Source organism: Haemaphysalis longicornis, unplaced genomic scaffold (assembly GCF_048455015.1).
Source record: "Haemaphysalis longicornis isolate Haplotype H1 unplaced genomic scaffold, Haemaphysalis longicornis Haplotype H1 scaffold_1, whole genome shotgun sequence".
Lineage (NCBI taxonomy): Eukaryota > Metazoa > Arthropoda > Arachnida > Ixodida > Ixodidae > Haemaphysalis > Haemaphysalis longicornis.
Window position 1 is genome coordinate 162176134 of NW_027526203.1, and position 25088 is coordinate 162201221.

Consider the following 25088-nt stretch of genomic DNA (forward strand, 5'->3'; position numbering starts at 1 on the left):
TATAAGCTACTCTACTAGATATCGTAAGAATGTCTCAGCGTTGCATGAAATAAATAACCTATGACATCGTCAAGATATCTTTTAAATGTACTCAAGCTATCCACATAACAGTTGACGATGTCCTCTGGATATCATATTGTCACGAAGCCAAGGACGACGCAGTTGTCTTGAAGGAGAAATAAGTTTATTGGAGCGAACTTGTGCTCCCCTAACAACTCAAAAGAATACAGAGGCGGCGAAGCAGCGGTCAACAAAGTGACTTGCGTCGGCGAGCGTCGCAGAATCGAATGCCGCGGCGTCTGCTGTGCAGGCTTTTATCTTTCAGTGCGAGAGTTTCTGGAACCGTCGATTGACATCCAGAACATTGTAGATCACAGAAGATTATTCTGGGCTAGCGGCGTTAGGGCGAAACACTCTGAATGAGATAGCCCGTGCGGCATAAAAATAAAGAATGGAACACGCGCCTCGCATGGGACACAGATAACAGAGCCGGGCGCGGCCGGGCATTAAAAACAAACAATAAATAAACAAACCCGTACATGGGTAGCGGCAATATGTGAAAGTATTAAGTGTCCATTCTGAGGCAATAGGGACATCACCTGAACATCCACTGGATAAAACGGGGATATTCCCGAACATCCTCTGGACATTCAATATCACAAGAAGTACATTGAATGGACACCCATGAGATGTTTTATGGTTTGCTGGGAAGTTGTAAGGCAACTTTATAGGTTTTCCGTATCGGACAATTTATTTTCGCTAGGTCTGCATCAGTTGGGAGGAGGTATGGGAGGGAGTAAGTAATACGGCTGATGATAAATGTCTGGATTAAACGTAGTCGGTCAGCTTCTTTAATGCCGTTACTTCAGGTAGCAATGCGTTTAATTAACCCGATGGTTTGGGTGACGTGATAAGAAAGTTGTTTTTATTTAGAAAGTCTGTAGTAGTTCTGGAGCGATTTATAGTGAGTCCGAAAATTCTGATTTTTGAAACAATCGGTGTAGGGGTTGACTCAATGTAAACATGAATATTCGGATTCCAATGTTGTATTTTCCTTGGCGGTAGAAGCAATGGCTCTGATTTTGTGGGTGAGCATTGAAGGCCAGCTAGCTAGGGCAGCGCCCTCCACTACAGGTGTCGCACCAGCTTGGAGGATTTCTTCTATTTCGGCATAACTGCCCCCCTTGGTCCAGAGTGTAATATCGTCTGCATAGAAACTATGGTGAAGATTTGGTATTTTGTTTAGTGCTTGCGGAATTTGAAGTAGGGCTAAGTTAAAGAGTAGCAGTGAAAGCACTGCTATTTGTGGTGTTCCTATTGATGGTAAGCTATAGTTCTTCCGTTTCTATGGGGCCATGGCGGAATGCCGCTGTTCGGGAGGTGAGGAACGCTTCAATATACAGTTAAACCTCGATGTAACGATCGAAGTCGGTAAAATTCGTAATTTACTTCGTTACATTGAAATTTCGCTACATTGAAATTCGCGGTTATAATGAAGTGTTCATCCCGTGAAGCGTTTCCTGAAAAAGAAAACGTGGCGCGCATACACGCCTGCGCACTGTTTCTGTTGGTGCTTAATCGTCTACGCAGGCATCAGCGTGAACCGCATGGAGCGTTTTCTTCCCGCAAAAACGCGCCCCGCAATCCACAGGCGCGCTGACGCAGCCGCGGAGACCACCCGCGCGATGCGGGTAGCTCCAGCGACCGCTTCTAACCGCTCGCTGAAACGCAACTCGTGGGGCAAACGAGAGGGGCATGCGAGGAAAAAATCACGCCCTGAGCTAGTTTATGTGATTTTAAGTCTGTTGTTATGATACATTTTGCAGTGCGCAGCCAGAAGTGGCGAAGACCGGAGATGCCGAGCGGAACGCGTTCCGCTCCCCGCTAGCAGACGACGCTCGCTTTCCTAGCGCAACTCGCAACCGCAGCGCCGCGGTGGCGAGAGTCGCGGCCGGCCGCCTTCTCTCCACGGCCGCGGCGGGGAGATACGGAACTGAAACTAAAGCGTGGCGAACTGTTCGCATGGCGACGCAGTGAAACATCCCCTCGCGAGGGGCACGATCAAATGCAGAGCGATTCCGGGGGCGCACGACGTTAAGTAGTTTGCGTTACGTTAATGTTGTTGCACTTGTGGCAACTGCTGACGAGAGAGCGCTCGTCAGCAGTAAAATTGGCAGCCTCGGCGCACGTTGAGTCCGAGAGAGGGGAGAGAGTGTCATTGAAACGTGCCTGGGCGCGCTATCGAATGTTGATCGCGCCGATAGCGAAACGTCTGAGCCGGGCATGTCGAGGCGAGCGATGCGGACAACAACGGACGCCAAGAACAGGTGACATCGTGAGTTAAAGAAATGCTCTGCATTTAGCGGATAACGTGGGCGAAATTTTCACTGTAAAACGTACGCGCCGCTTACGAGAGCGCCCATCAAATATCCTTCGCGGCGATAAGCCTTATCGTCTAGCCAGCCGGCATCTCCGAGCGCTTCGAAGTTCCCGCCATAGGGTGCGCGCCTCCCCATTGGCGAAACCATGGCGAAACTGGTCAGGCTCCTCCCACTGCCGCGCGCAGCGCGAATCACTTCCCGCCGCTGGCACGCAATCGCGGACGCCGGTGTGAAAAAAAAAAAAAACGCGCATGCAAGGCTCATAAAGATTCACAAATGCTTGCTGGGACGATGAAACCCAACAAGCATGAGCGAACTCGAACGAAGTGCAAAGCGGCGGCATGCGGCGGCGGCGGCAACGCCAGAGGCGATTAGGCTTACCACCGCGGAGGATATTTGATGGGCGCTTTCGTAAGCGGCGCGTGTCACGTTTTACAATAAAAAGTTCGCCCACATTATCCACTTTTCTTCTCGCATGACCCTCTCATTTGCCCCACGAGTTGCGTTTTAGCGAGCGGTCAGAAGCGGTCGCTGGAGTCTCCGCGGCTGCGTCAGCGCGCCTGTGGCTTGCGGGGCGTGTTTTGCGTTTTTGCGGGGAGAAAACGCTCCGTGCGATTCACGTTCATGCCGATTAAGCCGTAGACGATTAAGCTCCGACAGAAACAGAGTGCACCAGCCGTGCATGCACGCCACGCAGTTTGTAGGCAAGGGGCTTACTCAAAGACTCCGTGGCTGGCTGCATCCGCGGCATTGGGCGACCCGTGTCGCTGTTCGTGTTTTATTGGGAACCAGGCACGGAATTTAAGTTGTTGAAGTAGATTTGTAGTGAAGTGCGGTGGCATGAAGGAAATGTTTCTTATCCATTGATGTGTTGTGGTTCTCGCTCCGTGTGTAAGTCAACATTCGATCAATTTTTTTGTGCACCTGTTTACGTACTTGCGATTTAAGAGTTTGGTTACTGTAATTGAGTGCCGTGCCTTAATTTGTAGCTTCTAACCGGCCATCGTGCCACCGTTGTACGTCCAATCAATCATCGGCCTTTTGGAAAGCACTGGACCACACAATCACCATTTTGAAAATTTAACTATAGTTCTTGGCAAAAATTTCATTTCAGCATAAATGGTCGGAAACTCCCCCCCTCCTTCTGCCTGCCCCCTCTGAAAAAATGTTGGGGGGGGGGGGGAAGGGGTGACCAGCCACCCCCCGGCCCACCCGCCCCCTGGTTCCGGAGTCCCTGGCCACATGGCACACAGCAACTTACATAATGCCACTCACTGTACACCATATTAACTTTTTCGTTTAAAAAAAAAAACTGCCTTTTCTTTGTTGTACCTGTATGCTATGATTTGAAAGTTGTGCAGCGACCAGTGCCACCGGCAGTGAAGTCTCGCAAGAAGGCACCTGGGCACATGTTTGTGCAGACATCCCGTGGCCACTGAGCCGCAATCGTGTCTCCATGCGACGGTGCCCCACTGCCCTGGTTTTGTTGGTGAATTAAAGGGGCACTGACACAAAATTTTTGCATCTTGTTTTTTTTTTGTTGCGATAAGTAGCTAGAACCTACTTATCACCTGTAGAAACCTCATTTGCTTCAGCGTGCGGCGGTTGTTTAATTAGAGGCATTTCAATGCGGCCAGTCTCAGTTTCGGTTTCAGCGGGTGCCGCGAACCGATAGATTTTGTGTGAACAAAGCTGACCACGTGACCGTCGGAGGGATATCACAGAGCAGAGCTGCCGTAGCACTGTCGAATCCGCATCGCCGGCAGTTTCTGCGAATGCCCCAACGTACTGATCTCGTGAGGCGCTTAATTAAAAAGCGACCGTGGACGTGACGCAGGCGCTGCGAGTGCAAATGCTACCGCGGCTAAAGAACGACGCGCGACGGACGCGCGCTGGGAGCAGCCGGCCGGTCTGCCTACAGGTCCGCCTACAGATGTGTTCAGCTTAGCACTGCGGCGGATATTCGATTGCCGCTCTCGTAAGTGGTGCAGATGACAATTTTTAATGCAACCCGCCATTGCATCATTAACTCCTTTCTCATATAATCTGCCTAGGTCGGGACTTGGGTACAATTTCGTGCAGCGGTAACAAGCTATCACTCGAGCTACCTGCGCCGGCCTGGGCCTCTTCGCGGCCGTGGCCGCCGCCTGCATGCACAGCGACCGTGCGGCTCGATCAGTGGGCTTTTCGTGTCTCCGGCGTGTTTTCGCGTCCAATGTAAATAAAATGTAATAGAAACAGAGTGCCTGGAATCGCTGTAGAACTTTGGTCGTGGCCGGCTGCCCGATGGGCTGACGAAATCACAGCGCGTCCGCCGCCAACGATCGGGTCGTTCGTTCACGAGAGAAGCTTCGCCCTCCGGCCCTCCGATTGGAGCGGCGAACCGGGCGAGCAGGCGAAAAACGCCGGCATTGCGGAAGCGGCAAACACGAAGTCGTGACGTGTATGGATGTTGTTTATTTACAAAATATCCGCGGGATGTCGATTGCCCGTGGTCCTCTGCTGGCTGCTCGGTTGCGTTTCGCACTCTTTAAAATTGATTTTAAATATGTTCTAGGCTGTATTCGCCGCATATATTTTGCAGATGATGTATGTGTGTTCACACCAATCTATCTCCGAAGTTATCTCGCCTTCAAAATTTTGTGTCAGTGCCTCTTTAAGCCATTTCGATCTGCTGTGCTGTTTAATGCCACTCTATGGGTGGCATTCATTGAAAAGTTTAGCTGTCAGTTTCTTCGCTTGGCAACACTGGAAACGGCCACGGACATGGCCGAAGCGCCACAGACATGGCACAGCTTGTTCCACTGCGCCCGCACGCCGAAAAAAAAAAAAAAAGTCGGCGTGCGTCGTCTGCTCCGTTTCAACCCGATTCTCGACGGTGGTGTTAATAGAGATGTTATTAATCGCACTCACATTGGAGTTGAAGCATTACTGTGATTCGATAGGGTAGATGTTTGGAACATCCAACACATCATGTGCTTAGCACGGACAGGGATCACCATCCCGCGGAGCCCGACGTAACCAGTGACGGCGCACTCACATGGTTGCCTGCATGCGTGCCTCGCCAGTGAATACAAGCTATAAATGTTATTGTTTAATCTGCGAATAGTCTGTATGTGGTGTTGTGCATGCCGCATCTTGATTGCACATGCAATAAACGCTGCCTAACCCTGTCATCTTATGTCTCTTCTATCTTCGTCTCTGTGACCTACGTACCTGCTGCAGTCAGTGCTCGCACGGCATGTTTGTTGAGCACAGATAACTGCAGGGCAGGGATAGCAAGGGTGAATCCCAGTTATGTATGCACCATGGTACTTCCTCCTTGGATGGCCTGCACCTGTTGCATCATCAGTTCAAAGGCAAAGTGAAATTTGATGATGTTTCACTTTTTATGCGATTTCTCATACAGCATCTGTTGCATTCAGGGTAAAGGTTTTCATTTATCTTGGCACATGTTAAGAGCTTTAAAAGTAGTTGACTCGAAATGATGGAAATGTCACACCAGAGTTTATTTTTATATATGTACTTTATACAAATATCAACTGTGCGGATACCAATGAAAGAATTGGGCTTTATGGAAAGAGATATCATTGGTTCTGTACTATACTTCCTTTAAAGAGTATAAGTGCTAACAAAACATTCATTTCTTGTGCACTGAAGTTGTTTTTCTAAGGCTGCAGTTTATGGCTTAGCTGCATTCACCTTTTGTTGGTATTACTGTTGGTTTAACAATGAAACTGTGTCATATCATTTAAAAGTGCCTAATTACATTGAACTATGCTTAAAATGAAGCATATTTTAGGCATACAGTAAAAAAAATGTGGTTTTTCATGCCAGTTGGTACATTGTTTTCGAGTAAAACTGGGATTTACTGCATTAGGACGTTTAACGTAATTTCACTAGCAATTTTTAGGTTAGAAAAATCTTTAAGATTTTTTAAAGAAAGAAATCGAGCTTGGTGATTGCGGTAGCCATAGATGCCATCGTTGTCATAAAGCAAAGGGGCTGCGAGAAAACCATTGCTTACATCAGCCTTGGTGTGTAAACATAATAAAAAAATATCAGAAATACTGTGGTTGCACTGGCAACGGAATATTGTGTCAAAGCAGCATACATATTCCTGCACATAAAGCGTTCCAGTACCCCACGGTGGATGTACGTACTGGGTATTGATTGATTAATTGCTTGGTGCATGCCCCATTATGCACCACAGGCCGCTATGTCTGTAGCATTGTCCTGCCTATTAAGCATTGTCCAATACACCATTGCGGGTGTGTGCTCTGTGGGAATGCATCACTTTGCTACAGCAGCAGCAACTGTTGAGTATACGGCTTAATGTTTCACTTTGAGGTCTTCGGACATCAATTAGCTTGAAGTAGAATGAATATTTTTTTCAGTAGGTACCAATTGGTGATTGTTAGACAAAACGGTATTAGGCCAGCCTAACGCCCCTTGTTTAGACATACCATTTGGTTGCTTTAAACTTGACCCTCACAACATGCCAAGCAATATTATACCTCTTGTATGACGGTTGAGCTGCTGCACTGGTTGATGGCATTAGATGTCAGAGTGATATGTTAGGCTTAACACAGGGCTGTCGTATATCCGTGTTGTCTCTTAATTACCCTGCTGAGGATCAGTTATAAACTAGAAAATGTTGCACTAGGATAAAGTGTCTTTCAACTAAAAGCTATTCAAATCAGTCTCTAAAAATTTAATAGTGCTCTTGTTAATTTCTTCCAAGTGTTTACAGCAGACCATTTGAAGTGGTAACAAATATGTGGTGTGTTTGATAGCAAATACCCGAGGGACCCTTTTGGCCAACACGTTCCCATTCCTGTCGTCTACAGGTGCAGTAGAAAACATGCGCACACTGATGACTTCTGCCACGCACTCATGCCTATCGCCACCGGTTCTAAGACAGCATTGGAACAGATGCTGCCCTGGCCTTGCAGCACCGCGCCAACAACATGACATGACATGATCGACCACCTCAAAGGACTCAACGTCACTGTTCCAAGGGCTTTTAAACGCAACTTACCTGCATCACTTTGCATTCGGCCTCAGAAACTCTGTCATCGTCAAAAACTTCGACCCTGTAATGATAACTAAGTATATCCTACTAACCTATGCAATAATATCTTTGAAGTGTGCCATGACACCCCATATGAGTCGCTCCACGCAGCGCATACACTTGGAAGGATAAACTGAGGTGCTATGGTCCCTCCTTATGTTCAGGGTGTCGAAACGTAACCGAACCCGAACCCAAACCATTATTTCTTAGCATGCACACTCGAACCGGACGTCAACTGGAAAAAAAAAAGTTACCGGCTCACAACAAAACGGATCAGCCATGCGCTGTTTAAAAAGCGCAGTCAGTGCCTTCAGAAGCCTTTATTTTTCGTGTACGCCATCAGTCCCCTCGCACATTGCTCCATCACAAGAATATAAATGCTCTGTTATCGGTTACAACATGCGGAAAAATGTTGCTGGTCGTGCTGACACGCTGCTCATTAGCAAAGGCATTGGATCTAGAGGCGTATGCGTATTTGCTGCATTTCAGAATTGTTTGAGGTTCCTTTATCTGGCTTTTTAATATGTCATCATTGAGAAGGCAACATGGTTCTTTGTGCCTAGTATACTTTGGGATGCATGGAGTGGACAAGTTTGCATTTTGTTTATCGAAACTGAATAATTCTAATAGATACACCACAAAGAACTTGCTGCTGAACAACGACACACAACTTTTCTCCTTTGGAAAAAACCGCCTTTGAGAAAAAGGAAGTGCAAGAGTAGACAAAACATGCACAAACGCAGACGGAATGGGTGCTGTGCGTTTGCCCAGCACTTGTCCCGACTGCCCAGCCTTTTTGCTGTTCCATTTGCTTAACCACTACTTTGCTTTCACAGATGCAAATTTACTGACTAGGCCAACTTCCTATTCTGGTACCATGAGAAAGACTTCTGTCTCCTACTTCTAGTGCTAATTTACCCTGTCAGTGGCAATGACTTAATTTTGATTGTATTTCATTAAGCAAATCTGTTGGGCAAGTTGGTGCATTATGATTCAAAAAATAAAGCGCGACTTGGACCTGTACGCAACTTGTATTATGCCTTGCAGCGATCGGAAGACACAATGGCAGGTGGTCAGGCAGGACAGGAACAACAAAATATGCGCTGGTGATCAGGTTTTCAGCTTATACTTGCAGAACTGGTTCACGAACCACGTCAGTGCTTGCGAACTAGTTCATGAACTGTTGTGCTACGTGGGGTAGTTGATGCAGAACTGAACTGCAGTAAACTGATGCTGTCAAAACCTGAATGGAACCGGGTTTTTTTGTTTGTTTTTTTGTTTGACACTGCTTGCATTTCTACATCATCCACATAGTCTGGAACTGCCGCGACTGCCAACGGCGAAAAACACCACCGATAATACAGTATAGCCCACTCATAGCAAACACGGTTTTAAGGTAATCCCGGCTATAAAGAACACATATTCGTTTCCCGTTACCATTTTCAATCATATATTTTATGTACAGGTAGAGTGAAAAACAGGTATAAAGAACTATTTCCGTTTGCTCGTGTGTTTGTTATAAGCGGGCTGTATAACCCTGACGTCTACAGCCGATCACTGCCCCATCAACACTTTTCCAACAAGTCGGAATGGACTGTTCCCTACGTCACGAACAGAAAGCGAGTCGATAGTTGTAGCGACAGACTAGCAGGCCACGGTACACAGCAATTTTTGCTCTTTCTAGATGAGCTGAACACAAAGTTACAAAACTCTTTGTTTAGAAGTTTTGCTACGATGTAGAGCCTCTGAAGTCATCACAGTCCGCGGAATGTCCCTCGATGCACAAATAATGCAAGGAGTTTTATGGTACAAAGACAGACCACGTAAGGACATAGGCATACTACCACAAAACAAATTAATGAAACAAGCTTCTTACAGATATGCAGACCATGTAAGTGTAATGCAAGACATGGGGGCAACAATCCCACGTTCGTAGTGCAATATAGTACAGCTATTCAGGAAACTATATATGCGCACATGACTCCATTCGAGCTTGTGTACGAAATACAGGACTGCAATGCTCGACGCCATGGTTCGATGCTAATCGCCTGTTGAAACTGAAGCCCTCAACGGCAGCCTTCAACGGCACCCATACTGAAGACGGAGCGTGGGTTTTGACACCAAACTGACAACGCGACCTCAACGAGAAGCTTCTATGGTGGTACGAGCTCTGTTCCCTTTTCTGCAACCAACTTTTCTTCCCTTTTCTCAGACGAAGACTGTAGCTCGTCAAGAATTAGCCCTTTTAAATAAAAGCCAACAACAGCAACTCAATATTTCAGACCATGCAAAATTTAGCGCCGTGTCTTTCAACTTGTCTATAAGGTTGTGCCCAATGCAGACTCGCCACGACATGTGCCTAGCCCGAGGTCGTATACCGTACCACACTAGATTATAATATAAGTACTTCTGCTTGTTCTACAAGCCATTTACTTTTAGAGCCAGTATGATACTCCATTACAGGAAATGTCCCTAAGCATGCGGTGTTCATGATTTGTTTGCTGCCAGTGCAGCCAAGTGCGGTTATGTTATCCTGCGCTAAAATAAGTGGAGCGTCCACTTGTTCCTGCAGCCTCCTGTTATCTTGTTTGATAGCACTCGTCACTCTACTGGATTCTTTTCGTTCGATCACCGACCTAAGAAAATGCGCTGATGGGAGGTTTTAGGAAAGGCTAGTTCTCCGAGTTAAACGCCGACCAAATTCCGAAGCATTCACGTCGCCGATTCTTGACGGATACATCGTCCCTGAATGCTTCAACATTCCTCTATTAAATGCAGAGCATTTCAGTAACTCACGATGTCACCCGCGTTGGCGTCCGTAGTCCGCGTCCGCATCGCTCCCCCTACACTATATAAATACTTGCCGGCGCCAGGTTTCGATCCTACGACTCTGCGGGCGGAACGCAAGGTGCACGGTACTCTACCAACTGAGCCACAAAGCCGACACAGAACGGAAGGTTACGAACGTGCCTTATATCCTTGACTCATTCAACCGTCGGCCAGAGGTGCGCCCTCTCCCCCGCGTCCTCCTCGCCTTCTCTCCGCTCGCAACGCCCTCTCTCGCCGCGTTCGGTTCGGGCGCACAACAGGTGGGGACGTGCGCAACACCCTCTCTCGCCGCGTTAGGTTCGCGCGCAAGAACAGGTGGGGCGCTCGCATCGCGCTCTCTCGCCGCGGTCGGTTCGCGCTTAAACCACATATGTGGTTCGCGCGCGCTGCGGTCGCTAACATCTGTGGCGTGATCGTGGCGTCAGCATCACGCGTTCGCGTGGTGGCGATTTCGGCGCTATAACACTCTCTCGCGAGGGGCATTGGATTGGATTCGATTGGCTTGGATTGGCTTGGATTTGGATTGGATTGGATTAAAGTGGATTGTGTTGGATTGTGTTGCGTCATAGCCGCGCCACGTTGCGTCATAGCCGCTCCACGTTGCGTCATAGCCGCGGCAGGGGGTTCACGGCACGTTTCACCATCGACTACATCGACAATGTCTACGCTGGAAGACAACAATTACAACAACAACAACCAATACGTAATCCATACGACTTGCAGGCGCGCCCCCCCGCAGAAATGCTCTGCATTTGATCGTGCCCCTCGCGAGGGGGATGTTTTTTTGTTGTTGTTGTTGCAGCAGCCTCTCCTTGCGGTTCAGTAAAAACAAGAACAGAGCGAGCTGCGCGTCGGGGTAATTGTTTTTTCAGCTTTCCGAACCGTGCCGCCGTGGTCAGCCTCGCAATGGCGTACACACCTCCCTCAACCAAGCGTCTGCACGCTCGCCGAGCGCGAGCGTTGTACCCCTCGCCTTTCCCGCCTTGTTCCCGCTTATATTCGCCCTGTTCTCACGCATTATGAGCGCCAGCCGAGGCATTTTTTCTTGGTTTCGGGCGGCACCCTGTCGTTGCTGTCGCGGACACGGGCGCCCACCATTGCTCAGTTCCGTATTCATAAATTTCGCCTGATCGCGACGCCATGCAGTATAAGGAGCCCGAGGCTAAAAGGCAACGGGTGTTTGACAAATATTGTGTTATTGCAGAGAACAAAGTGCCTCCGCTAAACCTTATTCAGTGGAAATCTTTATTCAGTAAAAAGCTACCTGCGGAAATCGCAGGAGTAGATGCCCTTGCAACTTAAACATCGGACAGCGAGCCATGTAGTTGCACGAGGTGGAGCTTCAGAAAGATTGCAAAGCAAGTAGCTTCATTTTATAGAAAAAATTCGCCACCCTGCATCGGTACTCAGCCTGTAATGTGTCAACGTCATTTTGAAAATAATCGTATTTGTAAAAAAATTATGGGAACTTCCAGATAAATGCTTAAGCTACAGTAAACTAGAATATTGAACTAAAATATTCTAGTTCACTGTAGCCTAATAGCGTCCTTGATAAACACTAAGGTCCCTGAAATTACTAAGGTAGCGCCATCTTTAGATCTCGCCGCCTTTCACCCTCGCCCGCGCTCCTTTCCTCCTTCGTTTTTTGCCATTTTCTTTTTCGCCGGCGAACGCCGCGCGCCATTGGCCAACGGCCAGTGACGTAGTACCTCGTCCCCGCGTTGTTTGTTTTTTCTTCTCTTCGCCGCCACTGTCCATTTAAATTCGCCATTTTAGGCTCAGCTGCCTCGGAGCAGGCCTTATCGAAGCCGCCAGCGTATAACAACCGATAACAACCGAAGAGTCAGCTGCTCGTTTCAAACAAGTGTTGCGTCGGCGTCACTTTATGTAGCTTCGCGATTCCGAGTTATGCCTTCGGCTGCTCGAATAAGGTCAGTGCAGTCACGGCCAGCTCGGCTGTAGCAAGCTGTAATTTATCAAAGCCCACACATGAATCAATGTTAGCTGTACAGCATAAAAAGGATTCACAATTGCGCTTGTTAGCGCGCTTCTGGCCTTGGAATACGGTAGCTATTATTGAACTGGGCACTACAGCTAATTGTAAGCTGAGCGCATTCTTTAACTGCGCGTTCTTTGTGCCAGCCTTTTCCAGATATGCTCGACAGGGCCTTACTCGAAGCATTTTGAACGCCAATCGCACGAACATTGCTATGCCACGGACGCACTGCGAAAAGTACAGCCGTCATGGGCGAGGCCAACGAGGAGACGCGAGAACTTTGACCCTGACAGCAGCGTATAACGGCGTGAAGGGGACATATTTTGCAACAGCGTCAAAGCACCGGAAAGTGCACGGAATAAAGGTGGCATGAATGTCAGTAGCTAATGCAGGCCGCATACTGAGCGCTGCCTAGATCTACAACTAACGCAAAAAACGCGAACGCAAAAAAGCCAGCGCAGCGCTCGAACTGCAGCGAACCAAGGTCTCCGCGAACCATGCGCAAGCCCTCTGTGCAGCGCTTGCACGACCACAACTTAATCACGCAAATGCAAGAACGGCATTACTGTAACAGAGCAATTTGAAACGTCCACGTTCGATCCTTTCGCGTTCACGAACTATCCTGAGCTTGCCGCACACGTAAACAAACACCGCGCTGTCCGTATGCGCCAGCGGCATCCATCCCGCAAATATCCCCTTCTACACAAAAATATACAACAAAACAGCCTCACTTAGGCCGTGTTGGTAATACGGGGCTCTAGAAATACTATGTAACAGAGCAGTTTGAAACGTCCACGTTCGACCCTTTCGCGTTCACGAACTATCCTGAGCATGCCGCACACGTAAACAAACACCGCGCTGTCCGTATGCGCCCGCGGAATCCACCCCGCAAAGATCCCCTTCTAGACAAAACTGCACAACAAAACAGCCTCACTTAATGCCTGTTGGTAAAACGGGGCTCTATAAATACTATTAATGCTACCAAAAAGTGATTGCGGCGCGAAAACAAGAGCAAACTGCACGAAAAACTGCAGCGAGCGGCCCGAAGCGTTGCGAGGGCGTCTGCTCTGAGAAAGCCAACAAATATGGCGGGCCCGCCGCGGAGTTAAAGGGACCGCGGCGCCGCGGGTGAGGGGAGACAAAAAAGAGGAGGGCAGCGGAGAAGGAGGGAGCAGTTGGCGCTACCTTAGTAATTTTAGGGATTTTAATAAACACGCACCGGTGTTGCCCCCCAAACCGGCGCGGTGCACAGTGCCCCACGACGGTGCGTACCGGCACGGAACGTTGATCGAGAACAAACGAAGTAGTTCTACCCAAGCGCCAACTCTTAAGCTAGGAAAGCAACTCATTAAAACGTTCACAAGTGACAATGCAGCACTGTAATGAGAGACAGCGCTATTAGGAAGGGGTATTTATTGAAGGCCAATGATTATACGTACGCACAACCCATATCCGTAACACATGTGCAACAACATACCTCCACTGCTTCCACTAAGCAGCTACACACAAGCTGCTTCTCATCTTCATTTGAGCCATTATGCGAGTGCCTGTTTTGTTCCGCCATTCCGCTACAGCAAAGCAAGCAGGTCTTCATGGTCTACGCACTCCAGTGACAGTTCATGATAATTCAATCGAACGAAACGAATGCCAATCCCAAACTGGCTGGCAATGCATGCAGCCTTCTTTGAAGTACACCTAGTTCGCGTCCTCATTTACAATCTCTGGCCATTGTTACCGCCCGTTCGGAGCTTGTCGCATCGTTGCTTGATGAATTCGCAATCAAGTCATCCTTGTCAGCAACAATATTGTGCTCCTGGCGCCTTGACACGAGTGCGTCGATGATGCGACATCGTTGCAGCAGACGGCGGAGGAAGCCACTTCCCCGGCGTTGTTTGCGATGTATCTTGGGATTGCACCATGCCACCCCGTCGACTCTCTCGGTGCGCGGCGGTGCAACCAAAAAATCCCAAGTGCAGACTGAACTCGCCACAACCATCAAACCACCACGCCGGAACGCACGCCGATCAACGAACGCCCGCGCAGCTCCCCTGCCGTGGTTTGAACCGTGGCGACACCGACCGGAGCAGGCGGAAACTATAATGGCAAACTGTTCGCATGGCGACGCAGTGAAACATCCCCCTCGCGAGGGGCACGATCAAATGCAGAGCATTTCCGGGGGCGCACGACGTTAAGTAGTTTGCGTTACGTTAATGTTGTTGCACTTGTGGCAACTGCTGACGAGAGAGCGCTCGTCAGCAGTAATTTGAATGAGTCAAGGATATAAGGCGCGTTCGTAGCCTCCCATTCTGTGTCGGCTTTGTGGCGCAGTGGGTAGAGCACTATGTACATTGCGTTCCGCCCGCAGGGTCGAGGGATCGAAACCAGGCGCCGGATAGTATTTTTTTTATATAGTGTAGGGGGAGGGATGCGGACTACGACTACGGACGACTACGGACGTCAATGCGGGTGACATCATGAGTTACTGAAATGCTCTGCATTTAAAATTGCCCCGTGACGGTGCACCCCGGTTTATCGAGGACAGACGGTGCACGCCGGTGCGGTTTATCGAAGATGAAAAGACGCACCGGTGCGCCTCGGTGTGCACTGGTGCGGTTTATCGAAGATGCTAAAGCCCTTAGCTTAATACACCGAACCCCTTGTGGGAAAACTGTGCTTCAGCATCTAGTTGCGCCGAGAAAGCACTCACAAAGCCAAGCATCCATATCAGTGAGTGTATTGTTTTGCCAAGTTCACAAAAAACACAAAAATCCTGCACGTGCTGCATGCTGCACGTACATCAGCCTTTCTCCTCCCCCTCCTTGCATGGCTTGTCCAAACCACGTGTCATTTCTGCGGGAGGTTCAAACATGATTAACAATGCCCCTTTAAAGTAGGCTGCACTCAAAATTTCAACCTCTTGTAAACGTCATTTTCGTATAGTGTGCGTAAAAATACTGTAAGATACAAAATATGACAGCTGAAATACGCGCATCTGCGGCGCAAATGACCATCAAAAATCGGAGATTTTGAAACCGAAATTGAGAAAAGCGCGGCCATTACGGCCAGGCTGAAGTGACGCTGCCGGCCCAGCCAGCGAGCGAGCGGCCGCACGCGGCCGGCCGGCCGGGGCAAACCTGCGCGCAACGCTCCGCCCTCTCCTAGACCTATGAGAAGCGCGCCCACCGGAGCTCGACCGGTTCTCCTGGCTGGCCGTAGGAAAAAGCGCAGGGCCGGTCGCAGTGTCACTTCCGCTTCATGGCTGTTTGCGCCATCCCCCGGCAGGTGCAGCGTCGCCTGCGACGGAGCTATTAACGCTTCTATTTAACCACGCATTTCACGGGGCTACCAGTCATGTCCCAGTTGGTTTGGTGGTACGTACTGCACGTTCAAAGTAAATTTGGCGGAGGTGAAATATGAGTGCAGTTGGCCTTTTGAATAACTTCATAGGACCCCATGTATCCCAATGAATTATGAGTCCCTTTAAAGTCGGTATTACTAATATGCCAAATACTTTGCTGGGAATACATTTTTCAGGGGCAATACAGTTCAACCTGGATGTAACCAACCTCTATGTAACGAATTCCTGGATATAACGAAGTTTTAACGCGAAAGTGTTTTATTCCGGGATTCACGAAGACTGCACTTAAAGGAGCCATGAAGAGAAAATGCAAGTTGGTTTTATTCGAAAGATTTCGTGTTTTATAGTGCCCCCAGCGCTTGTCCGGATACAAACGGTGCTTTATTCACTGAGAAATTAAACAATTTAGGTTAAAATTTTGATTTTCCCGCTCAATCGTGCGTTTTCGTGGTCCCAAATGACATCACAGGAACCGACCGCTCTGCAGCCTAGAGTACCTTCATTCACGCATCCGCCGTACAGGGTAGAGACACGTTACGCTGGCGCCGCCGTTTTCGGTTGCTCGCTCGCCGCCGAAGCAAGTCATTGTGTCAAAACCGCGCTAAAATTATCGCCGCAACGCGGTTTACTGAAGAAGTTTGAATCATATTGTCTGTTTCGCGTTGCTAGGTCTCGTGGGAAACGAAAAGAATAACGCGTTGAGCCCGTTGGCCCAATTGCGGCGGCACGGGACCGTTCAAAGGTTGTCTCCTCCACCCTGTACAGCGGTGTTGGTTTGTTCCCGCGTTTCTTTACGTTCCGTAACCTAGATGGCGCCACCATACCGTGGCAAGCGTTTGGTTTGTTTTTGCCCGCATTTAAACCTGGCTTGTTTTTGTTCTGGGAGAAAATATTCGTTCCCTGAAACAGTGCTCGCTCGACAAATGGGGTCACGTAAGACACTGTTGCTTGCGTCAATCGGCCAGTGTCGTCTGAGACAACCCCAAGCTCCGTAGTGCTGTGCAGCTAAACCAAGCATGCTGTGCGCAGTACGAACAGCAGAACGCATCAGTATTTCTATGTTTACATGTGCTTTCGTAACTTCCACTGTTTGTCCCATCATTCTTATTGCTTTGTAAAGAATGTGCCCTAAATTTTAGCGCAAATCGCTCGTTCGTCTAGTTTGTAAGCTCTACCTAATTTGCGTCTGCTTCTGCCAGCCTCCGCCAATCGCAGAGCTTAGCTCATGTGACATCATAGGTTCTGTTGCGGGAAATGAGCTGGTGGGTCGCATGACCATTCCCGTTTTTCCTAATTATGTAGCTTATTTGAGCGAAGTTTACGTTAAAAGTGGTGTCAGTATGATTCTAACGAGACAATCTTTTGAATGAACCAAACTTGTGTTTTCTCTTCATGGCTCCTTTAAGTCATATCCGTCACGGAAGTGACGCCAGTAACAAGCGGCCTGTAAAGGGTGCACCCCGGCACACAGGGTCTTCTTGCGGGGAAGCAACCCTTAGTACTAAAGGCTAGGAAACAAGGTGGGGTGGCGCTTAGGTGGGAGAGCGGTAGCTTTTTTAGGGGGCCCCGCGCAGCTAAGGAAGGCAAACTAGGAGACAAAGGGGCAACGAGGGACGCATCACATGCACACTCAACACTGGGAGGGGGCCAGGCCTAGAGCTAAACGGAGAACCTACAGACTTAACTGAGAACGTTGACAGAAGCGATTTAAGTGGAAACAACAGAGCGAACAATTTTGTAAAAGACAAAAATAGACCCCGTAAGCGGAAAGGGAAAAACGAATGCAATAAATATTTACTCAGCTACTTAAATATGCAGGGAGGCAGAAAGCCTGATAAGTGGGTAGAAATTCATAACCAACTTGAACGGCAAGAAATAAACGTGTACACTTTAGCCGAGACTCGCCTCCGAGACCTAGAAGCCCCACCTGCCATAGACAACTATGTCTGGGAAGGTTGCAACAGGACATCAGGAATGAAGAAAGGGGGAGGTGTTGGCATGCTCATTAAACAAGGGACCGACTGGCAGAGAGTGCATGACAGCTGTAAAGAGCATCTATGGGTTGGAGGCACCATAGAGGGGGAAAATACTTGGTTAGGAGTGGTGTATCTGTGGACCAGAAGTAGTGCTAGGGAGGAAAATGAAAAAATGGTAAACTGTTTGAGAAGAGATATAAACGAGTTGAAAGATTCGGATGAAATAATCTTAGTTGGATATATGAATGCCCACATAAAAGGTTTGGATGGATACACAGACCACAACGGTTCTCTAGTGATAGATCTATGTCTGGATAACCGGCTTGTAATAGTAAACACGGGAAGCAAGTGTGACGGACAAATAACGTGGGAAAGCGGTAACAGACAGTCCAGCATAGACTATAGTTTTGTATCCGAAACAGTATACGAAAGGTTGCGGGAAATGAGGATAGATGAAAATGGAACAGACAGTTTAGGAAGTGACCACAAGCGGCTTGCCTTGCACTTTGGAGGCACAACCCGGACAAATTTAGAAATAGGTACAATCGGAGGAACTAATTTGAACATCATCATCATCATCATCATCATCAGCCTATCTACGCCCACTGCAGGGCAAAGGCCTCTCCCATTATTCTCCAATTACCTCGGTCCTGTGCCAACTGTGACCAATTTATCCCCGCAAACTTCTTGATCTCATCTGCCCATCTAACTTTCTGCCGCCCCCTGCAACGCTTGCCTTCTCTAGGGATCCACTCTGTTACCCTTAATGACCAGCGGTTATCTTGCTTTCGCATTACATGCCCTGCCCACGTCCATTTCTTTTTCTTAATCTCTACTAATATGTCCTTAACACGTGTTTGTTCCCTGACCCACTCCGCTCTCTTCTTGTCCCTTAATGTTACACCTATCATTTTCCGCTCCATCGCACGCCGAGTCGTTCTCAATTTAAGTTGAACCCTCTTAGTGAGCCTCCAGATTTCTGCCCCGTAGGTGAGTACCGGTAAGATGCAGCTGTCATACACTTTCTTCTTCAGCGACAATGGTAGGCTGCTATTCATTATCTGAGAATGTCTGCCATATGCACCCCACGCCATTCTTATCCTTCTAATTATCTCTGCCTCATGGTTGGGATCTGGGGTCAAAACTTGGCCTAAGTAGATATATTCGCTTACCACTTCCACTGCCTCGCCACCTATCTCAAACCGCTGTGCTGTCCCGAGGTTATTGATCATTACTTTAGTTTTCTGCATATTAATTTTCAGGCCCACGGTTCTACTCTGTTCGTACAGTGCGGAAAGCATGCTTTGCAATTCGTCCCCCGAGTTACTTAGCAAGGCAACGTCATCAGCAAATCTGAGGTTACTGAGGTATTCTCCATTAACCCTTACTCCCACCTGTTCCCAATCCAACGTTCTGAATACCTTGTAAACATGCTGTGAATAACATGGGAGAGATTGTGTCTCCTTGTCTGACACCCTTCCTTATGGGTATTTTACTGCTCTCCTTATGGAGGATGATGGTAGCTGTGGACCCATTGTAGATATCCTCTAGTATTCTTACATAATGCTCATCTGCCCCCTGGTTCCTTAATGCCTGAATGACTGCTAGGGTTTCGACCGAGTCAAATGCTTTCTCATAATCTATGAAGGCTATATATAGGGGTTCAGTATAGTCAGCGAACTTCTCTATCACCTGATTGATCGTGTGAATATGGTCCATTGTTGAATAACCTTTACGGAACCCTGCTTGTTGTTTAGGTTGACTGAAATCTAAGGTTGCAGAAATTCTGTTAGCGATTACCTTGGTAAGTACCTTGTAGACGACTGACAGTAAGCTGATCGGCCTGTAATTGTTCAAGTGCTTTATGTCGAATTTCTTATGGATTAGGATGGTGTTCGCGTTCTTCCAAGATTCCGGTACACTTGCGGTCATTAGGCATTGCGTATACAGGTTTGCCAGTTTTTCATGTACAATTTCTCCGCCATCCTTCAAGAGGTCTGCTGTTATCTGATCCTCACCAGGTGCTTTGCCCCTTTCATTTCTTTCAAAGCCTTCCTTACTTCTTCGGTCGTTACTGGTGGGATGTCTATCTCCTCTGAACTACTGTCTCGTTCGGCATTATCCTGGATGTCCCGGCTACTGTACAGGTCCCTATAGAACTCCTCAGCCACTGTGACTATTTTATCCCTATTTGTGATGACATTGCCTTGCTTATCTTTAAGTGCATACATCTGATTTTTCCCCGCGCCAAGACGCCTCTTCACTGCTTTCAGGCTACCTCCGTTCTTTACAGCGTATTCGATACAGCGAATTTGAGCAATGAGCAGTTAAATATCATCGCTGATAGAATGGAAGATGAAATCAATAAATACCCAGACAAAAATCGGGATTACGACGAAATGATTGCGTTCATAAAGGGTAAGATGAATGAAGCAAAGCAACGAAACCGATGGAAAGGGAAGAGAAAGCCGAAAAGCTGGTGGAATAAGGAAATAAAAGAGGCTATTGACCAGCGAAGAAAGGCGTCGAGAGAACATAAAGAAGCAAAAATAACTGGTATGGAACCGGAGGTAGTGAAGGAAAAATGGGATATCTACCGAGGGGAAAAACTAGAAGTGCAGGAAAGGGTGGAAGCAAAGATCAAGCAGAAAAGCGAACAATGGATGGCAGAAATACGGAAGGAGGACAAAAGCGCATCCAAGAAGTTCTGGAACCATGTAAAATTACTAAGCTCAAAAAACGATATCCATCAAAAATTCTTGATTGATGAGGAGGGGAAACATTTAGAAGGAGAGCACGCGTTGGCGCATATTCATCGAGTGATTAGTGATAAGTTTAGGGCAATAGTGGTAGGGAAGCCTGCACCGATAAAATCAGTGCCACAGAAGACTGCCGAAAGGGAAATAAGTTTGAGCAACCTTGATTGGAAAAAAGCAGAGCAAACGGTTTCTTCCCAGACAGCAGTGGACCCGGACGGAATACCAATGCAACTGATAAACCTGCTTGGACCTAAAAGTAAGGAATTGTTTATGAGGGCAATAGATAAGGTGATACAAACCAAACTAATACCAGAGGGCTGGCTAGAAAGTAGGATGAATTTAATATATAAAGGCAGAGGAGACAAAGCCAGTATTGATTCATACAGACCACTGACAGTAACGTCAGTGGTGTATAGATTCGTAATGCAGGCGATAAAATCAGAAATTCAAGCGTGTATGGAAGAAAATGAAATACTTGGGGAACTGCAGAATGAATTTAGACAAGACAGGCGAGTGGATGATAATTTGTTCGTGATAACGCAATGCATTGAAATTGCGAAAGCGCAGAATAGACCATTATGGATTACGTTCTTGGACATTAAAGGGGCATATGACAACGTAAACAGAGAACTGTTGTGGAGAATGCTGAAACTCCAGGGATTAGATGGCGAGTTAATACAGTTCCTTGTAGCAATCTATAAAGACAATAGAGTGCACCTTACATGGGAAGGACAGAAATGCGCCCAGCAGATCAACACCCATCGGGGACTGAAACAGGGATGTCCTTTGAGCCCAATACTGTTCATGCTTTACATGGCAGGGTTAGAAAAGAAACTGGAAGAAAGTCAAGTAGGGTTCAGCCTAACCCATATGCTGCAAGGCGAAGTGGTACAACAGCGTATTCCGGGAATGTTGTACGCAGACGTCTTTTAGCTGATAACCAGACCGATATGCAATGGCTAATAAATATTAGCGGCCAGGAAGCCGCCGACCTCGCGTTAAATTTTAGTACAGAAATCGGGAATAAGGGTTTTCAATGACGCTACCACCGACGCAGTGTCCATCCAGGAAGGCGAATTACCTAGAGTGAAGGACTATAAATATTTGGGAACGTGGATAAACGAAGGGGTTAAATACTTAAGAACTCACGAGGAGCAACTTAAGGTTAAGGGAAAGCGAAACGCAGCTATAAGGAAGCATAGAGCTCTGTGGGGGTATAACAAATATGAAGTAGTGAGAGGAATGTGGAAAGGAGTAATGGTTCCGGGTCTCACATTTGCGAATGATGTACTCTGCTTAAAATCAGACGTTCTATCAGGCCTTGAAGTGAATCAGAGAATCAGAGGCCTTAGGCGCACATGGAAAAACAACTAACGAAGCAGTACAGGGAGATATGGTCTGGGCGTCGTTTGAAGTTCGAGAAGCACAGAGTAAAATATGTTTTGAGATGAGGTTGAGAGCAATGGATCAACGAAGGTGGGCAGCTAAGGTTTTTAGGTACCTATACTTGAAAAGCGTGAACACTCAGTTGTTAAGGAAGACTAGAAGGCTAACGATTAAATACGGAAAGAACAGTGGAGAATCCAAAACAGCCAAGGTAACCAAAAAAGAGGCAAGGCAGATTGAAACGAATAAATGGAGAGAAAAAATGGAAGCTAAAACGTCGTTAGAAATGTACAGGGCTGAGAAATTGAACATCAGCAAGGAAAATTTCTACGATAATTCCCAGGGCAGTGCTTTGCTTTTTGAGGCTAGAGCAGGTTGCTTGCGAACTAAGAGCTTTGTGGGGAAGTATTCACAAAATGATGGGGTATGCGTGGTCTGCGGAAAAGAAACAGAAACTATGTGGCACAAAGTGTTAGAATGTGAGGGTATCCATTCAAATCTAGATTAGGGAAATGTTCGGCTTCCAGAAGCCCTAGGATTTAAGGGCAGCGCAGAGGAAGTTAACTTCAAGGCTGTCGAGGCGACAAAAAGATGATTAGAATGCTGGTGGACGAAAAGTAGAGAGGGGAATATTGACAGTTACCACATGCAACAGAAAAATAAAAGTATTTTGGTCCTAATAAGCTTTTTGTGCTTGCCCTAAGCAGTGCTAGTATTAAACCAAAAGTATAAAACATTGGTATATTAGTTCTTTTTGGTAAGATGACATGTCATCACCCCGCTACAAAGGGGAAACCGATAGCAATCATCATCATCAGTACTTGATACATAGGGTTGTTCGTTTTCGGGTTTCATATTTTCACACGAAAGTGTTTTATGCCGGTATACATGGCTTGCACGTGACGTCACTTCCACCCGCTCGTAGTTACGGCGTCCATGTTGCAGCACCGCGCGCCGCTCGCTATGCGTAGTGTGTGTACGTTTCTCGGCTGATGCACCAAGATTTCGCTGACGTCATATCTGTCACGGAAATGACCAGTTCACCTTTGCCGAAGCGACCCGCCAGCAGGACGTCGCTCGCCAAGCACACTAACAGGTCAGCCGCCAACCCGCAAATCATGCTCAGCTTCAGATTTCGCTGCACATTTCACTTTAGCGTTTTACCGATTCCTATGACAGAGAAATCAACCAAGGCTTTTTTCAATTACTCATTGCCAGCCTTATTGAAACCCATGTGTTTGCGACCTCTATGTATAACGAAGGCGTGGCAACGGTTAACCTTGATGTAACGAATTCGCTACGCTGATGAGCTATTGTTTTTTGCACATTTTCTAAAAAATCGGCAGGAGAAATGCACTAATTTAGCAAACTTCGCCCGCTCCGCAAGCTACCGTGCATTTCCAGCGTGATTGTGGTTTCGGTTAGGTGCTAGGCCTTGTCAATCAGCGTGTAGTCGCTCGTCTCCACTGCTATCTGCGGTGTCGGTTCGTCGGTGATGAGTTCTGCTGCCAGAAAACGAAAAGTTTTGGGGGGCTCAGGCTGTCGGCATCTCCTGTCGTCGTCGTCGTCGTTTCATGTAGTCACGGTGCTGAAACACCGGGACACTTGTTATCCAACTCCTCGCGCTAGAAAGTTTCATCTCCGTCGGCAAAAATGCGTACTAAAAGAACAAACCGGGACACCCGTTTTCCGACGCCTCGCGCTAGAACGCGTCGTGCTTCAAAGACAGGAGACTCTTCAGCTCAGTTGTGTACCTGTGTCTCAGTGGCTAAGGCGTTGCGCTGCTGAGCACGAGGTCGCGGGTTCGAATCCCGGCCGCGGCGGCCGCTTTTCTGATGGAGGCGAAAAGCAAAAACGCCCGTGTGCACGAGATTTCGGCGCACGTTAAAGATCCCCAGGTGGTCAAAATTAATCCGGAGCCCTCCACTACGGCGCGCCTCATCGCCTGCGTTGCGTCGGCGCGTTAAACCCTACAATCAATCAATCAATGTGTACCTGTGTCCCCCAACACTTTCATCTCCGTGGGCAAAAACGCCAATACACTTATACACTGCATGCGTCACCCCTCCCCATGATTCACGTCAGTGGAGATGGCCCGGTTTTTGTCTTTTCACGACAAGCTCGCAATTTCAATTGTCGTCTCCGCCGGCGAGAAAGGGGAATGTCACCGCCCGGTACCGTATCCCAGCTAGCACTCTCGCATGCAATCATTTTGAGTGCGGCAAAGAGCATCGAGTTCGTGAAAAGGCTACCTTTCATCGTAGGTTTGGTCCTTGAAACGGGTTACGGCACCGAAAGTGTCAAAAGGCAAAAGTGACGCGTAAGTTACGTTTGTAAATACGGGGGTAAACGTGACCTTGCTTATTTGAAGCACCCCGTAGTGACTGAGTTCGTAGGTAAGCGGCAGGCGCGAATCACGCAGTTTTTCACTGTGAAATAAATCCTTTATGGGTGAGTTCACCGTCACTGATGTCTAGCATTTTGGCTTCGTTTCTGCTTCATTCACGCGAGCTCTAACTCGAAACCTTGCGAATAGCGAATTTTTGTCAACTTCGCTAATATCCGTGTAGAGAGCTATACACTGAGCCCCTTTAATGTCGGCTGCACTACTATGCACAAATGCATTGTTGGAAGGACTTTCAGGGATAGTGTAGGCAGTCATACAGTGTGAGCGTGTGAAGGTTCGAGGGCGTTTATTCTTCCTTATGCGGTGTAATTGTGACACGATCGTTAATCACTGATGGGTTTCGTCTAGTAGAGGTCGCACGTCAGATAAATGCTTATGCATTGAAACTGAAGGCGCCACAAGAATCTTCTGCCACGCAGGTGTCTGGCGTGGCGTTTTGTCATCCCATATAGCAAGCACGCGTATCAATCGGCCGATTGTTATACGTGTTTACTGTTGAGGAAAGGGTGCACAATGCTACGCGCTCGTCGTCCACTGCTAGACTCGTTGGTTAAGATACGCGTGCTTGCACGGGTAGGGCCATCATTCAAAGGGACTATTCGCCGCGAGATCGACGTATAGGTGGCTACAGCGTCGCGTTGCTATAGTGTGGATGCTGAGCGGCCCGGAAGAATGCACACTGTGGGCGCGCTTAGTGCCTTTTTCGCGCCGTATGTCAACCATGAAAGGCGCAGACAAGAGAGGTATGCTATAGTTCGGTTCCTCAACGTTCAATGTATTGCATGGAAGCGGCAATGAGCTTTCACCACTACATCAAAAAAAATTACACCATCTTCCCGTGGGGAACCATGAGGAGGATGCGAAGCATCATAGGGGTACCGTGTAGGTTCCATTGTGTTGCCGTTATGTTGTTTCATTTATC

At 47.8% G+C, this 25088-nt stretch overlaps 1 pseudogene; it reads right to left on the bottom strand.

Moving 5' to 3' along the window:
* The window catches only part of LOC144155501 (uncharacterized), a 339376-nt pseudogene that overhangs the window by 291361 nt on the left and 22927 nt on the right, over window positions 1–25088 (bottom strand).